General features: G+C 44.0%; 1 protein-coding gene across 1 annotated transcript in view; it reads right to left on the reverse strand.

Moving 5' to 3' along the window:
• The window catches only part of SLC18A1 (solute carrier family 18 member A1), a 72169-nt gene extending 54837 nt beyond the window's left edge, over positions 1–17332 (reverse strand). Inside the window, 1 exon segment of the mRNA XM_033949487.1 lies at positions 17280–17332. The gene's annotated coding sequence lies outside the window, so the exon portion shown is untranslated.
• Between the last annotated feature and the right edge of the window lie 340 nt (positions 17333–17672).

Raw genomic sequence — 17672 nt, forward strand, 5'->3', positions numbered from 1 at the left:
CCTACATAGCTGAAAACAGTGTATAATCTATTGACTGCATCTGCCTAAAATGTATGTCCCTACCTTACCACATTGTAAGCTGAATAGATAAGAGTTTGAGCCATGATGTACCCTGCCCTTCTGTACATTTAACTGTTAGAGTTAGATAAGTGTCCTGCTAGTGACCTGCTAGTGTGAGCTTAGAACCAATGAGTGTTAAGAAAAGTAACACGTGAAAAGCTTTTTCTAGAATTCAGTTGTATAGCCAGAAAAATGAATAAATATCTCTGTAACTTCCTGGTTTCGGCACTTCTGAGCCAGCTTGGAGCTCAGGGGTCCAGCATGCATGCTGTGAATAAAACTTGTACTTCTTCACGCCTCTGACTTTGTGTGTCCAAGTGACCTTTCATTTGGCTTCCGAACAGGGACTTGAAGGTCTCTTGACCACTGGTACTCGATTGGTCACTTGTTTCTGGTCCTACGGCTGATATGTCTGCTTAGCCGGCTGCCTTCCTTTTGGGGGGTTGGCAGACCTCAGGACGTTGGACCGCTTCAACTGACTTATCTAGTCTCAGTTTAAAGTACAAGAATCTGTATCTGTATCTGTATCTGTACCTGGAGTGGCCACTATCTGGTAAGTGGGGATTGATCATCCCTATCCTGTCTCTCGTCTCCTGCCTAGTAAGCCACGTGATCTGTCGCTGAAAAGTTGTGGGAAAGGGATTCTAGGAACTGTTATTTTCTGGTTGAGTAACTGAACTGAAATCTGTTGTGTTTTGTGTGTTTGAGAGTGTCTGAGACGTCCTTGAGGACGAAGCGAGTGTGGACCTGTTAGTACTGCGTTTCCCTAGTCCAGAGATGGGCGGGGCCAGGAATTCAGGGAAGTGTTTTTGTCCTCCATTGCACAATGGGGGGATGTCTGTCTACCTGTGGGGATCCCTTGATATGTTAGCTAATTTTAAAAAAAGGAATTTGTCTTTGATTATACTTAACAAATCAACCCTTATTTGTCTGTGCCAGTTAGAATGGCCGATATTTGGTGTGGGCTGGCCCCCTCTGGCTCCCTGGAAGAGGACATAACCCGTTAAGTTTTTATGCATTCGTTTGCTGTCGGTTCCTCTTCCAGTCAGCCTATTTTGCATTCCTATTGGAAAACCCTTCACCGTCCTTGCTTCAGACCTTGCCAAATTCTTCCCTTCATCTGATTCCCAAGTCCTGCAGTATCCCGGGTTTTTTTATGAGTTCTGTCTGTCCAAATGTATTAGTGAAGTTTAAACTGTCAGTTGTTCACAGCATGAGAGGAGAGTACTTTTCCTTTTGTGCTGATAAGGGCCATGAAATGTTTAGCACTTCAAATGTGGTTTCTCCTGAAACAGATAAGTGGTTTTGCATTTGAAGTTTTTGGCTATGTTATAAAATGTATATGCATATTCAGAAATGCATATAAACGAAAAATATGATTTCTGGAACTTATATTCCATGCTAAAAAGAAGTTCTTTGTCCAAATTTAGTAGTTATTTGTCTAAATTTAAAAGTTCTGAAAAGGACTACATCTGTAATTTGATCTCTTTGATCTTTAAGCAACTCTCTCTCCTTTGTGAAATTCTGTAGGAAGGGGGAGTAAGTCTCTACTGAGACCCATGTTGATTGTAACAAAAAAAAAAAAATAAAAATGAACAATGTTTAAACTTGTGAGTACAGTAAAACTTTGGTTTGGGACATAATTTGTTCCAAAAGTATGCTTGTATTCCAGGGCACTAGTGTACAAAAATATACATACTTGTATTGCAAGCCCTTGCTCGTTTGGAACAGTCACTGCATTCCTGCAGCGACATATAGAGAGGAACCATTGGCTCAGTTGTGAAAATGTGATGCTTCTATACTGTATGTACGTGTATTGCAAGACGTTGCTGGTATAGCAAGTTAAAATTTAATCATTGCTTGTCTTATAGAACACTTGCAAACCAAGTTATTTGCAATCCAAAGTTTTACTGTATATTCCAATCTTTGTTTTGTATTTCTGTATATAAAAAATGTAAGTTTAGGTAAGAATGTAATTTTTAGGAATGCTTTTGTATTGAAGTAAATATTTTTGCCAGTCAGCTGATAGTGAAGGGACTGCTGCTTTAGAGAGCGCTTGTGTCAGACTACCCTGCTTAGTGGGTGGATCCAGAACTGCATTTAGCTTAATTTTATAAGTCAGCTCTTTGGGGTAGGAACCTGATATAGAATAGGGATTGAGAACAATTCTTATGTGTTAGTACACATCTTAAGTTCAATTATTTTGTACCTTCTCTAATCTTTTGTAAACCACATAGCTCTTCACGGTATTGCGGTATATAAACTGTTATTATTATTATTTATCTGAGTCTTTCAGATAGTGGGTCTGCCTTTTAAATTTTCCTGTGGCCATATTTACATTGATTTCAAGTATGCCTTCCTTGTGTCACCTACCTTGGCTTTCAAATCCAGGTCCCTTCCTACACCCGTGTCCAGGCTGTCTGTAGTCTCCCTGTCCCTGATAACTGCAAGGCTCTGAGCACCTTTCTCAGTATTGCAGGATACTGTCTCATCTGGATCCCTGATTTCTCTACTATTGCTCGTCCTCTGTATGATTCCACCAAAGGCGCTGACTCAGCCCCTTTTGTCTGGACCCAACTTCAGGAGCGGTCTTTTCGCTGCCTCCAAAAACTTCTGACTCAGGCCCCTGCCTTCTGGCCCTTCTGCCCAAGAAGCTGAGCTTTATGCCCTCACTTTTGCCCTGCGCCACTCTGCCTCTCAGTCTTGCAATATATATATACTGACTCCAAATATGCTTTCCTTAACTTGCATTCCCATAGGGCCATCTGGAAACATCGAGGTTTCATTATAGCCTCCGGCCGCCTGATCCATCATGCTCCCCTCATTCTTGACCTTCTTGAGGCCGTACAACTACCCTCATGTATTTCTGTTATGCTCTGCCATGCTTACAGACGCGTGATGGACCTTGTCTCTCATGGCAATGCCCTTGCCGACCGCACAGCCCGAGCTGCCAGTCTCTGCCCCCTCTTTCGGCTCCTCTGTATACAATCATTCCTTTTCTGGATTCCCTTACACCCCAGTACGCTTCTCAGGAACAGACTTGGGCATGCATTATTTTGGGCCAGTCTGTCCTGAAAGGGGGGTGGATACAAAATGCGCCAATTCAAGTGCCAATTCAGACCCACACACTGATACTTCAAACGCAAGCACAACACCCTCATAGTTATTCCTCAACACCTGGCCCTCACGATTGTCAAAAGATGCCATGATCTGGCACACTCTGGAGAACCCGCTATTAAAATTGACTCTCAAGAGACATTTCTTTATCAATCACTTTGATCAGCTAGTCCGGAATATGGTCCGACAGTGTGTTGTTGGTTCTAGAATAAAATTCCCAATCAGATGACTGCCACCTCTTGGATACCAACCTATTGGAACATATCCAATGCAGGTTCTGTCTGTAGATTTTACCCACATGCCCATTTCCCGTTCCCTCAGTCACTTCCTAGTCTTCACAGACACCCTGACTAGATGGGTCAAAGCCTTCCTTACTTGCACTGAACGCGCCAGAGACGTAACCAAACACCTCCTGAATAATTCCGTGCCTTGATCTCCTTGTTTTTATAGGCAGTGACAATGGCCCTGCTTTCATTGCCGATGTTGTCCAACAAATTGCTCAGGCCCTCCAAATTGAATAGAAATTATATGCTGCTTATCATCCTGAGAGCTCTGGTCAGGTCGAAAGAATAAACAGAACTCTTAAGACCCTTCTCACAAAATGAATTGAAGAAACTAATCTGTCCTGGCCTGTCCTGCTGCTTTCTGTTCTTTTTCAGATTAGATGCATCCCATCTAAGCCCCATTTGAGCTCATGTCCGGCCGGCCACCACCCATTGTGAACCCAGATCCTGGTTCCTTTGCTACTCTGGGATCAGATATCCTCCAGTCTTTAGCTAAAGCCCTGTAAGAGCTCCACAAATGGGTCCTGGAAAGGGCCCCACTATCGATAGCTACACAAGTCCATGGGTATGTCCCTGTAAATACAGTATGGCTAAAACTTGGAAGTCAGACCCCCTGAAACTTAGGTGGATAGGTCCTTTTACTGTAATAATTTCTTCTCTTACAGTTGTCAAGGTGTCCGGACATGAAACTTGGTTCCACTACAACACGGATCTTCAGCTGAAGCTTTCTAAGACCTCAAAAGTTCTGAATATTTACCACTGTACTTAGCAGGTGTTCTGAATATAATTCTTTATAAGTGTTTGAGTTTAATTGACTGCCTGTGGTTCACACTGCCTTTAGCAAGTGTCTTGAGTATAACTGTTTGAAGTTTTCTAAGTTGTGCCTGAAAGAAAAATGAGCTTCCTATGTTAGTATATATAGATATGATATTTGTGTTGCCCTCACTTATGTTTCTTTCTTCTGTATTTTGTACTTAACAAGTGCAGTCCCTTTGCCTGATGTTTGTTTGCATGAAGGAGTTAAGTACAGAAAATGTCAAACATTTGAGGGTATTTTCTGTTTTCAACCTACTGGTGATGAAGTTTAAAAGTGGGCGGAAATCTGCATTGATGATGTTGAGGGTCCACTTATCAACTAGACTCTTATTGTAGACCCCACTCGCCCGGTGTCTTTGTATTGTGATACATGTGTGCTATTTGATGTTTCTCAAGGTCATGGTACTACCCCTAATTCAGTTTTGTGTGGCTCCCTAGATTGACAGCGTTATTATAACAAATGTGCTAAGTATATAGGTCTGTATAACCTGATGCCTTTAAGAACTGCCCCTATGAGGAAACCTTCACTAATGGTGGAGCCTGTCCTTTATGAGAAAGAATACCCCGTCTGCCTCCCTTACTATAGGTCCTAGCTCCGGCCCCTTGTGTACTACAGGCTACTGTAATCCCATGGTTTTCACTATCACTGACCCATATAACTGGAATGCCAATGTCCAAGTCCAGAAGGCCAGAGACTGCATGGCATTGTATATTGATGGTAAAAGGTGAGACTCAGGTACTGATGTATATGTCTGAATTGTATCCCGCTCATGTGCTCCTGTCCATCACTCTTTGGTGTTTCCCCAGTTTTATGAAAGTAGATACTAATATCCTGTAATCACTAGAAATCTGTTTATATAGTTTGCTGAAACTATAGGTCAGACTCTTAATGTTAGCAATTATTTTGTATGAGGAGGGACTGGTATGGGAGAACAGTGGCTATGGGAGGCAAAGCAGCTGGACATGTTAAACCTGACTTCACAAACCCTCACTTTTACGTCAGGTCCACGACCTTCACGATGGGCCTTGTGAACCTCCATTGTTGCTTCCCACTGTCTTCAGCGCCCTTCAGACACTGCTTAATGGAACTTCCTATGAATGATGGTCAGCTCCTGATAGTTGATACTGGCTCTGTGATCTGTCTGCCTACTCTTGATTGCCTGCTAACTAGACTGGTACGTGTGCTTCGCATGATTCGTCCCAGCTTCTTCCCGATGGTGAACACCTGGGAGCCCATGTATTCAACACCAGAGGTCGCCAAAAGCAGTCTACTTCCACCAATTCCCTTAAAATAGGTGAATGGGGTGATGACTGGCCTGCAGAACGGATCATTGCTGCTTATGAACCTGCCACATGGACCGAGGATGACACCTGGGGCTATCGGACCCCAATCTATTTGCTGAACTGCATTATTTGTCTATAAGCTGTACTTGAACTGATAACCAATGAGACCTCCCGAGCTTTGAGTACCATTGGCAGAGCGAATGCTAAAATGCGCACTGCTATTTATCAGAATCGTCTAGCTTTGGACTATTTACTAGCTGCTGTGCCTGTGATAAATTCAACTTCTCCAACTGCTGCCTTGAACTTGAGTAAAGTGATTGAAAACGATGTGGATCGTATCACCAAACTGGCTCATGTTCCTGAGCAGACCTGGCTTGATCTTACTGCAGACTGGATCTCTGGTACCTTCAGCTCCTGGTTGCCCTCTGGTTCAGCACTGAATATCATCTTGCTGGTTGCTGCCCTGTCTTCTCTGCTCCTTTGCTGCCTGCCCTGTGTGGTCCCCATAGCCATAAAGCTGCTCCACTGAACTATGGACTCTGCTGTCAAACGTTCCACTGCTGCATTGACCCTCTCCCAGTATCGTCCCTTACCCACTGGGGACCCCGACTTTCCTGACCCCTAACTTTATTTTGTCAGGCTTGGCTCCTTAGGTACGCCAGCCTGAAAGGGGGGAATGTAGGGTCATGAAATAGTTAACTGTTGTTTAAAATATTGCTCTGGCCTACATAGCTGAAAACAGTGTATAATCTATTGACTGCATCTGCCTAAAATGTATGTCCCTACCTTACCACATTGTAAGCTGAATAGATAAGAGTTTGAGCCATGATGTACCCTGCCCTTCTGTACATTTAACTGTTAGAGTTAGATAAGTGTCCTGCTAGTGACCTGCTAGTGTGAGCTTAGAACCAATGAGTGTTAAGAAAAGTAACACGTGAAAAGCTTTTTTCTAGAATTCAGTTGTATAGCCAGAAAAATGAATAAATATCTCTGTAACTTCCTGGTTTCGGCACTTCTGAGCCAGCTTGGAGCTCAGGGGTCCAGCATGCATGCTGTGAATAAAACTTGTACTTCTTCACGCCTCTGACTTTGTGTGTCCAAGTGACCTTTCAAAAGGGGGGGTGTCTGTTCGGGGTTTTCTGGCTGTCCTGACTCCACTACCTATCTCCTCCCTAGCTGCTGCATTGAATCTTCGGGCAGGCAGGCAGTGGCAATGAGTCTGTTGCTTGACTGCCCCGGAAACTGCCTCTGCAGTGACTTCCTGTTCCCAAGTAGGTGTAACTTGCAGAGAAGTGGCTTCTGGAACAGGCTGGCAGCAGCAGGCTTCCCTCATTGCTGCTGTCAGCCTGCCCAAAGATTCAATGCAATGGCCAGGGAGCAGATAGGTAGAGGAGAGTCAGGGAGTTAGACAGAGATCATGCTGATCCCGCAGGTGGTGATGGTGGGGGGGGTGGTGGGGGGGGGGGGGGGGTTTGAATTGGTGCTGGCTCTGGTATTGGGGTACAGTTGGATGAAGAGGGAGAGAGTGGCAGATGCTGGAATGGGGAGGGGGAGAGTTGCAGTACTATGGGAAGGGGCAGGAGAGTCAAGAGAGATATATTGGTCCTGGGGTGGAAAAGGTAAAGAAGGAAGAGAAGCTGGGCAGAGGTGGAATATGGGGACAGGGATAGAAGAATGGCCTCGGAGGCATGGGAAGGAAGAATAAATAAATAGGGATGGAGCTGGAACTGAAAGGGTGATGAGATGCAGTGAAGGACAGATGAGGGCCAAAAGGATACAGAGGGGAAAGGTGGGTGGTGGGTGGGGAAAGGAGTAGGACTGGTGGGAGGTGGAGGCGGGGGGGGGGGCGAGAAGGGGGGTCATATGTCCTCTTTTTTGTCTTCACAAATATGGTAACCCTAGCCTACAGATTCTAAACATGTAAGCAGGAGCTTGTCCCTGTGTAAATCTAAATATCAGACCTAAATTTAAATTTATTGCTGACCTCAATTGGCAAGCAGTGCAGTTGTGTAGCAGTAGGGTAACTGTTGAATTCACTTGCAACTCATATCAATGTTACTGCTGTATTACATTACATTACATTAGTGATTTCTATTCCGCCATTACCTTGCGGTTCAAGGCGGATTATGTTCAAACTAAAAACAAGAATTACATTCAAATTAAAAGGAATAGAATAAGCGATGACATAGTATTTTTTAAGGTAATAAACATTGGATAAAGAGTTACCAAAGGGAAGTGGAGGTCTTTAGGAGATAAGAATAGGGTGAAATTATGGGTTTTAGATAACGTTTGATAGATAAAAGAGTATTAGAGAGATCTAAGGGTAAATAGAGTGTTAGACAGGTTTTATGTGTTTTTTGAAGAGTATGGTTTTAATATCTTTCCTGAAGGCTTTATAGTCTGAAGTCGAAGATAACAGAGTAGTGATTTGTCTGTCCAGTTTAGCTGCTTTGGAGTAGAGAGCTGCACGGGAACGGGGATGACGGGAATCCCGCGGGACCCGCGGGGATCCCGCGGGTTCCCCCTTTGGGTCACGGGGATCCCGTGGGGACGCCCCCTAGGGTCGCGGGGATCCCGTGGGGACGCCCCCTAGGGTCGCGGGGATCCCATGGGGACGCCTCCGAGGGTCGCGGGGGTTCCTGCGGGGTTGGATCGCAGCGGGGTTGGTCGAGCCGCGAGGGTAGTCTCCTTCTCCTTACCTGCCCTGTCGCAGCACACATCCGAACAGAAATCTTCCCGATGTCAGCGCTGACATCAGGAAGACTTCCGGTCGGCTGTGTGCGGCAGGGCAGGTAGGAAGAAGGCAATGGCGTACGAAAGAGGGGGTAGGGGGGCGGGACCGCCCCGGGAGAATGTGCACAGCCGGTCAGATCCCCCGATCGACCGACAACAGCCCGGCCGACAAATCTACCCTGCCCTGTAGCCGCGAATCTAAATTACCTCTTACAGCATCTTCACTACTCAGCTGCTGTAAGAAGGTAATTTAGATTCGCGGCTACAGGACAGGGAGATTTGTCCGACCGGGCCTGTTCTGTTGTCGGTCCGGTGCAAAAGCGCCACAAAGGTGGAGGCAGGGAGGGAGGAAAGGTGGAGTGGAGAAGAAAAGACGCTTAAGGGGGGAGAAGGCCGCTGAAAGCACTGGGGAAGACAAAGGGGTGGAAGAGAACGCTGAAAGGACATGGGGTAAACGGGAGGAAGGGGGGGGGGAAGGACCCTGAAAGCACTGGGGAAGACAAAGGGGTGGAAAAGAACGCTGAAAGGACATGGGGTAAACGGGAGAAAGGGGGGGAAGGACCCTGAAAGCACTGGGGAAGACAAAGAGGTGGAGATTGCCACTGAAAGGACATGGAGAAGACAGAGGGGGGAGAAGGCCGCTGAAAGGACATGGGGAAGGCAGAGAGGGGAGAAGGATGCTGCCTGACAGGACATGGGAAAGATGGTGGGGGAGAAGGTCACTGAAAGGAAATGGGGAAGAGGGAATGGGAAGAAGACGCTGGCAGGGAAGAAGACAGAGGTGCCAGACTATGGGGGGAGCGGAGGGAAAAAGATGGGTGCCAGACCAATTTGGGAGGGGGGAGAAAGGGAGAGGCACAGTAACAGAGCAAATGGAAGACACAGAGAGAAGAGAGGCAGTGGATGGAAGGAATTGAATGAGAACATGAAGAAAGCAGAAACCAGGCAATAAAGGTAGGAAAAAAATTCTTTTTTTTGCTTAAGGATAAAGTAGTATATTAGTTGTGTTGATAAAAATTTATAAACATTAGAGGCTCTGGTAGAAACCCGTTTACAAAGTATGAATTCTTCCCAATTAATATTTCCAAATTAATAAAGTCTTTTTGCTTATTTTTAATGGGTTTCTACCAGAGCCTTAATTCAGTAGCATAATTAAATGAAATAACTATTTCTGTAGTTTATAGTGACGGGCGGGGGACGTAGGGGATTCCTCGCGGGGACGGGGCGGGGACAGAGGGGATTCCTCGCGGGGACGGGTGGGGACGGAGGGGATTCCTCGCGGGGACGGGTGGGGACGGAGGGATTCCTCGCGGGGACGGGTGGGGACGGAGGGATTCCTCACGGGGACGGGTGGGGACGGGTGGGACTTTGGCGGGGACGGGTGGGGACGGGTGGGATTTCTGTCCCCGCGCAACTCTCTACTTTGGAGGCTATTAGGTTGTCATAAAGTTTTTTTCGTTTGACATTTTTGGATGATGGGTGAGAGAAAAGTGAGTGGGATCTTCTGTATCTGATTGAGGAGGATTGATTTAGTCGGCTATTCCAGTAGGTTGGGCCCTCTCCATTGAGAGCCTTGTAAAGTAAGCAGTAGAATTTGAAGTGTACTCTCGCTTTTATTGGAAGCCAGTGCGAGTCATGGTATGCCTCTGTGATAAGGTCATATTTTTTTAGGAAATATACAAGTCTCAGGGCTGTATTCTGTATTGTCTGCAATTGCTTCATCATGGTCGTGGGACAAGGTAGGTATAGTATGTTGCAGTAGTCTATCATCCCAAGGATAAGAGATTGTACCAATAGTAGGAATTGCTTCTTTCGAAGAATGCTCGGATTTTTCTTAGATTTCTCATGGTCATGAACGATGCCTTTATTATTTTGTTAATTTGGGGTTGCATGGTGCAGCCTCTGTCAATTGTGATTCCTAGCAATTTTAGTGTAGGTTGTATTGGGTATGAGATCGAGTTTATTACAAGATTAGTTAATGTTGGAGTTTTATTGTTTTCTAGTAGGATGAAATTTGTTTTGTCAGGGTTAAGTTTTAATTTGTGCTCTGTCATCCAAATTTCAACTGATTTTAGAGTTTTGTGTATTATGCTAGTCATGACGGGTTCTGGTTGGTCGAAGGGCAGGAGAATAGTGATGTCATCTGCGTAGCTGTATGAACTTATGCCATGATTATCTAGGTAGTAGCTGAGGGAGGCTATGTATATATTGAATAGTGTGGGTGATAGGGGTGATCCTTGGGGAACTCCGCAGGGGTTAGACCATGGTTCTGATTTTTCTTGCATTGTTTTAACTCTGTAAGTTCTTGATTGCAGGAATCCTTTGAACCATGCAAGTATTCCGAAGTATTTGCAGTTTTAAATATAATTTTCAAGAAAAACCTGCAGTCCATTGCAGTAATCTTAACTGAGACGGTGGGTAAGCTTGTATAATGATTTTAAATGAATTGAATAAAGAAGCCATTTGGAAACTACTGATAATCTAACGGCCTCTTTTACAAAGCCGCACAGCAACAGCCCCGAAGCCCCTTAAATCTCTATGGGCTTCAGGGCTGTTTGCACAGTGCAGCCGCTAGTGCGGCTTTGTAAAAGAGGCTGTAAGTGGTTCCTTGGGAGGTAGCTGAAGATTAGAGAACAAACATGGAGGTCTGTGTTCAGCAGCGGGTGGAAGAGAAGCCCAATGGTTAGTGCAGTGACCTGAGAACCTTGAGAACCAGGTAGATTCCCACTGCAGCTCTATTGTGGGCAAGTCATGTGGCCCTCCATTGCCCCAGGTACAAAATAAGGACCTGTATATAATACGGATAGCACTTTGATTGTAACCACAGAAAGGCAATATATCAGATCCCATCCCCCTTATATAAAGTTACATTTCTGTCTTATTTGTTTAACCTTATATCGGTACAGATACAGTAAAGCCCCGCAACTTCGCGGTTCACGAATCACGAACTCAGTAATTCGCGGTATTTTCCGACTGCCTCTTCCTGGTACTACAGTCAGGCTACACCAATCAGGAGCTGCTTTGACACGCTATCTGGTGTTTTGGAAACACTTAAAAACTTGTTTCAAAAGTTTTTAGTTAAATATTGATTTCTTGTATTTGAAGGTATTTCATTTTTTTTAAAGCTTTACTGCACTGCTGTTCACATAAATGCTTATAAATAATACTCCTCCCTTCCCCCAAGTCTCTAATATGAACAGTATCTATGACCAACATGGAACAAATATTCCAATCAGATGAGAAAAGTAGAAGTCAGAGACTAGAAAAAAAAAAAACATTCCAAACCACAGATCTCTATGACTCAGAACCATAGATAAAATTAGTTCTAGAACTGCCGGATCATGGAAAGAGTTAAGATATAAAGCTGGTATATTGGAAATAACATCATCTCATTTTAGACGTCACTGCTGAAGTCAAGGAAGTTCTTTTTTTTTAAATGATCAAACATGATAGTCATTTTGTTTGCTTTTTAGTCTCAGTTCAATAGAAGAGAGAAGCTTATGAGAACGTAGTGAGCATGTGTGTTCTGCTTCTTTAGTTTTTTTCGTGTGTCCTCCTCTCACACACTTAGGTTTTGAAGGGCCTGATATTATAAAAGGCTACATCTGTGAGGAGTCCAAATTGGCACCAAATTTATAAAGGCAACATAGGCAATTGTCCCTCTAATTCTACATAGGACCCCCCCAACATTTTTCTAAATAATCCCAAAACAAATGTACTGCTATTTTTAAACAACAACAAAAAAATTATTACTGTTATTTACAGGTGTTACTGCAATATGCTTGAGCAATATGTGCGAGTGTGGGCATAGTGCGAGTGTGGGCATGGTGAGTGTGAATCTGCACTATCTCATTATTGCTCTGCACTAGAGCACTCTGTATGTATGCAGAGTTGGCAAGTAATATACTGCATTACTGGTAATATATTACTTTTACAAGTAATACATTATTTTTTTACAGTAACCTATGTAGACCAATAATTATAATATATTTCTGCTTCCTAATGAAACTAATGACTGTTTTATATTACTTTGGGAAGTAACTTACTCAACAATGGTTATTCATACAGTACTTTTAAAAGTAATATATTACCAGTGAAATGTTGCCAGTATATATCGCAGCTACAATTACTATTCTTACCTTTTCCTTCAATTTTATTTTCTTTCATTTGACAATTTGCATTCTTTCCTCTCAGATTTAGATTTATTGTCTGTTGTTCAATGCTTTGTTATCTCCTCAGGACAGATGGTATATTACATTATAATAAACTATAAACTATAAGATGTAACTCAGTACTCATACTGCCAGTGCTGCATCTGTTTTGTGGCAGGGCAGTGTGTATGTGTGTGTGTGGGGGGGGGGGGGCGGGGGGGGAGGGGGGCAGGGCCAACTCAAGGGACTGAGAACCTTGAGCCAACATTTGTATCCTCGCACCACCCCCCTCCCCGCCATGATCCAGTAGCTTCCCCTCTGTCTCAAATCTCCCCCCACCCCATGCTGGTAATAAAGGGTGCCACAATCCTGAAACCCAATCCTGCATCTCTCCCTCTATCTTCCCTCCCCTCAGTGGAAGGGGAGAGGGAGAGATGCTGGGCTGAAATTTTGACATCACTTGGTCCATAGGTTGAGCTGGCCCTGGAGTAGGGTGATTTTATAATTCCATTTTATCATGGGCATAGAGGTGTGTGTATCTGGTACTGTCTGTGCAGTACCTGTTCTACCCTGGAGGACTGTGCAAGTATGTGTGTGAAACTCAGACTGCCACTGCCAATGATGTACCTGTTCTGTGCTCGGGCAGTCAATGCGGGCATTGATGAGTGTGTATCTTGGCTGTCTGTACAGTACCTTCTCTGCACTGGAGCACTGTGTATACAAGGGGCCACTGAAAAGTTATCAGCCCAACCAAGAAGAGAATGATGTGGAGCCATGAAACTTACAGGTTATTCCACACTTTTCTTGACACTTTGTTTCAATAAGGCAAATGCATCTGGTATAGGGAAATGGGCACAGGTATAGGGAAACCAAGCTGTTGTGACATTACCAATGAGGTTGGCTCTTAGGCATTGGTGGAATGAGGCATTATGACATCACAATATGATTGGGGCCACTGAAAGGTATGAAATAACTTAAAAACATAGAAACATAGAGTATGACAGCAGAAAAGGGCCATCGGCCCAACACGTCTGCCCACTCAAAAGAACCCTCCCCTTAAAAGAACACTCCCCCTAAGCAATTCCCCGAAATGAACCCACATGTTTATCCCATCGTTTCTTGAAGTCAAGCATGTTGCTGGCTTCAACTACCTGACGTGGAAGGCCATTCCAACGATCAACCACTCTTTCGGTGAAGAAGTATTTCCTGATGTCACCAAGAAATCTCTCACCCTTGAGGATGCCCTCTTGTTGCCGTGGGACCCGTAAGAAAAAGGATATCTTCCTCCACCTTGGTACGGCCTGTAAGATATTTGAACGTCTCTATCATATCTCCCCTCTCTCTGCATTCTTCGAGAGAATATAACTGCAGCCTGCTTAGACATTCTTCATATGGGAGATCCTTGAGTCCTGAGACCATCTTAGTGGCCATTCGCTGAACCGATTCCATTCTCTTCACATCCTTTTGATAATGCGGCCTCCAAAACTGAACACAGTACTCCAGATGAGGTCTCACCATGGTCCTATATAATGGCATTATGACTTCAGGCTTTTGGCTGACAAAACTTCTTCAGATGCAACCCAGCATTTGTCTAGCCTTGGCCGAGGCTTTCTCCACATGAGTGGCAGTCTTCATATCTTCACTAATGATTACACCCAGGTCTCATTCTGCGACAGTTCTTGTTAAGGTTTCACCATTCAGGGTTTATGTTCTGCTGGGGTTACCGCTACCAAGGTGCATAACCTTACACTTTTTGGCGTTAAAACTTAGTTGCCAAGTATTAGACCATTGTTCCAGTAAAAGTAGGTCCTACCTCATAGTGTCGGGCATGGTTGCGCTGTCAACCACGTTACATAGCTTAGCGTCATCGGCGAATAGTGTAATTTTACCTCGAAGTCCCTGAGGCAGGTCTTGTACAAAGATATTAAACAGTATCGGACCCAAGACCGAGCCCTACGGCACGCCACTGGTCACTTCCGACGTTTCTGAGGGGTACCATTTACCACCATCCTCTGAAGTCTACCACTGAGCCAGTCTTCAACCCATGAAGTCAATGTTTTTCCTAGTCCCATCGTTTTCATCTTGTTTAATAACCTACGGTGTGGGACACTATCAAAAGCCTTACTGAAGTCCAAATACACGACATCCAGGGACACTCCCCTGTCCAGTTATTTTGTTACCCAGTCAAAGAAGCTTATCAGATTGGATTGACAAGACCTTTCCTTCATGAATCCATGCTGGTGGGGTTCCCTCAGCCTCTCTTCATCTAGAATCGTATCCAATCTGTTTTTAATCAATGTTTCCATAAGTTTACACACTATTGATGTGAGACTCACCGGTCTGTAATTTTCAGCCTCTGACCTGCATTCCTTTTTGTGGAGTGGAATGATGTTAGCAGTTTTCCAGTCCAAAGGGACATTTCCCTTGTTTAGGGAAAGATTGAAAAGCGCAGTCAACGGCTCTGCCAGGACATCTCTCAGTTCCCAAAGCACTCTGGGATGTAGATTATCCAGTCCCATGGCTTTGTTCACTTTTAGCCTCGATAGCTCATGGTATACATTGCTCGCGGTAAATTCAAAATCCTGGAACGGGTCCTCCGAGCACTCCCTTGTTTGTAGCTGCGGTCCAGATCCCAGCGCCTCACAGATGAAGACCAAGCAAAAGTATCCATTGAGTAGTTCGGGTTTATCTGAGTCCGAGTCTACATATTTACCGTCAGGTTTTCTTAGGTGCACAATCCCGTCTGTGTTCTTTTTTTCTCTCGCTAACATACCTGAAGAAGGATTTATCCCCTTTGTTTACATGCCTAGCTAAATTTTCTTCTATCCAGAGTTTGGCATTCCTGACTGATGTTTTAACAGTTCTAGATTTCTCCAGATAGGCTTCTTTAGCTTCCGGTCGTTGTGATTGTTTGTAGGATACAAATGCTCTTTTCTTCTGCTTTACTAGTTCCGAGATCTCTGTGGAGAACCATTGGGGTCTGTTATTTCTCTGTCGTTTACTCACGGTCTTTATGTAGATGTTGGTTGCTTCTTGCAGGGTAGATTTCAGAGCCGACCACAGTACCTCCACACTATCCGTTGTGTCCTGGTTTTGCAGTGCCTCATAGACAAAATCTCCCATGTTCTGGAAGTTAGCTCCCTTAAAGTTAAGGACCTTTGTCGATGTATTTGACCTGAGATGAAACCACACCATGTTGTGGACACTGTCGCCATTTGTGAGCAACAGGTCCAGAATCGCCCGGTCCCTGATGGTCTCCAGTACCATCTGTTTGAGGCGTGCTCCTCGTATAGAGGCTAGTAGTTTGTATGTTTTACGGCGTCACATCATTCTCTTCTTGGTTGGGCTGATAACTTTTCAGCAGCCCCTCGTAAAGGTGTGTGTGAAGCTCATACTGCCATTGTCAATACTGTAACTGCTCTGTGCTGGGTCAGTGGGTGTGCATCTTGTACACACCCAGGACCTGTTTTATGCTGGAGCACTGACTGTGTGTGTATTAAAGGTGTAAAGTCTGCAGTGCTGCTCTCCGCACTGTAAGACAGTGTTCCCCAACTCGGTCCTGGAGTACCCCCTTGCCAGTCAGGTTTTCAGGATATCCACAATGAATATGCATGAAAGAAATGAGCATATAATGGAGGCAGTGTATGCAAATCAAGTTTATGCATATTCATTGTGGATATTCTGAAAACCTGACTGGCAAGGGGGTACTCCAGGACCGAGATGAGAAACGCTGCTGTAAGAGACTGTCATGTATTCTCAAAGTTATTAGTTAGCTCTCTTTCATGAGCACTCCATATTAACTAAAAAATGTAAGCCCGCGAAGGGTATCACAGGCAGCCTTCTTTTATTTAATAAAATAAAGGTAAAGTACAAACCAAAGCATGAAGAGATAGGTGTATGGGCTGTGTAGTTAGCTTAGATTTTTTATGAGACTAATGTTTATATTAAAAAAAATCTAATCTAATCTAATCTTTGGTTTATATACCAGGTCATCTCCCAGTGGAGCTCGACTCGGTTCACATATAATTAAGACTAGAGTACATAGCAGAAAACATAGGAGAAGGAAGAACTAATTAAAAACTAAAGTACATAAGAAAAGCATAAGAAAAATAACTATAATATTATCATTTCGTTGAGGCTGTAGTTAAACCATTTAAAAATTGCAAGAACAACAAAGTTTTCAGGAATTTACGAAATAATTGCAGCTGGCCTTAAAGCCTAATGGAGTCAGGAAGTTCATTCCAGATCTCTACAAACTTGAAAACAAAAGATCGACTGAGCTTCCCAGCAGATTTAATTCCCTTAAAGGAAGGGAAGGCTAACATATCTTTGTGTGTTTCTTAAATGACAAAGTCTAAGGGTATTCCAACATAAGGGGACAAATGGATCAAATATTCCATAGAGAAGCTTGAAGATTATGCATGTGCATTTAAACTGGATCCTAAAGCGAACTGAGAGCCAGTGACGCTTTATCAACAAAGGGGAAACATAATCATACTTTCGTTTCCCAAAAATGAGCTATGCAGAAGCCCAGGGTTTCTAAGTCACTTCTTCATAGGAAACAAAAGAAACCAAGAAAAAGTAGTCAGCACCTCTTATCCAAACTTGAACTGAAGCTGTGCCTTCAGAGCTACCCTGACTACTGCTAGCAATTAAAACGACGCACACTGAACTACACTGATTTGCCATAACAGTCAACGGCAGATTGTAGAGTCAAATTCAGAAGATTCCATGCAAAGTTGAGGTAATATATAGAGAGATCAGTTGCCTATCATTTCATTGCAGATCACACACTTGTTGAATACAAAGGGAAAACAGACTGCTAGAGTCTTACCTGGAAGCACATCCTGACCTTCCCAAACAGTAGCAAACAGCAGTGCTGAGACCTGGAATTAGTATGTTGGGTGATTTCACGATTCTCTTTTATCTTGAAGGGCATGTGTATCACTCTCCTATGAAGAAGATCTAATTTGGAACCTCAAATGGGTTCAGCCCTGCAGCTCCAGCCTGCGTCATTAATTGAGATATCTGCTTCAATGAGACTCTGAGCTTAGCTGCTTTTCATCAAGGTTTATCTTTCATCAAACATCTTTAACTCTTCACTAGGTTTCGGCAGCCAGGCAAATCAGGTGCCCATGTGTCCTTAGACGGAACAGCCCAATGTTTGCTCTTCTGAGCTCTCACATAGACATAGGGAACCAACTTTCAAAAATGATTAGTGGGTGTC

The sequence above is a fragment of the Geotrypetes seraphini genome, chromosome 6, assembly GCF_902459505.1.
Source record: "Geotrypetes seraphini chromosome 6, aGeoSer1.1, whole genome shotgun sequence".
Classification (NCBI taxonomy): Eukaryota; Metazoa; Chordata; class Amphibia; order Gymnophiona; family Dermophiidae; genus Geotrypetes; species Geotrypetes seraphini.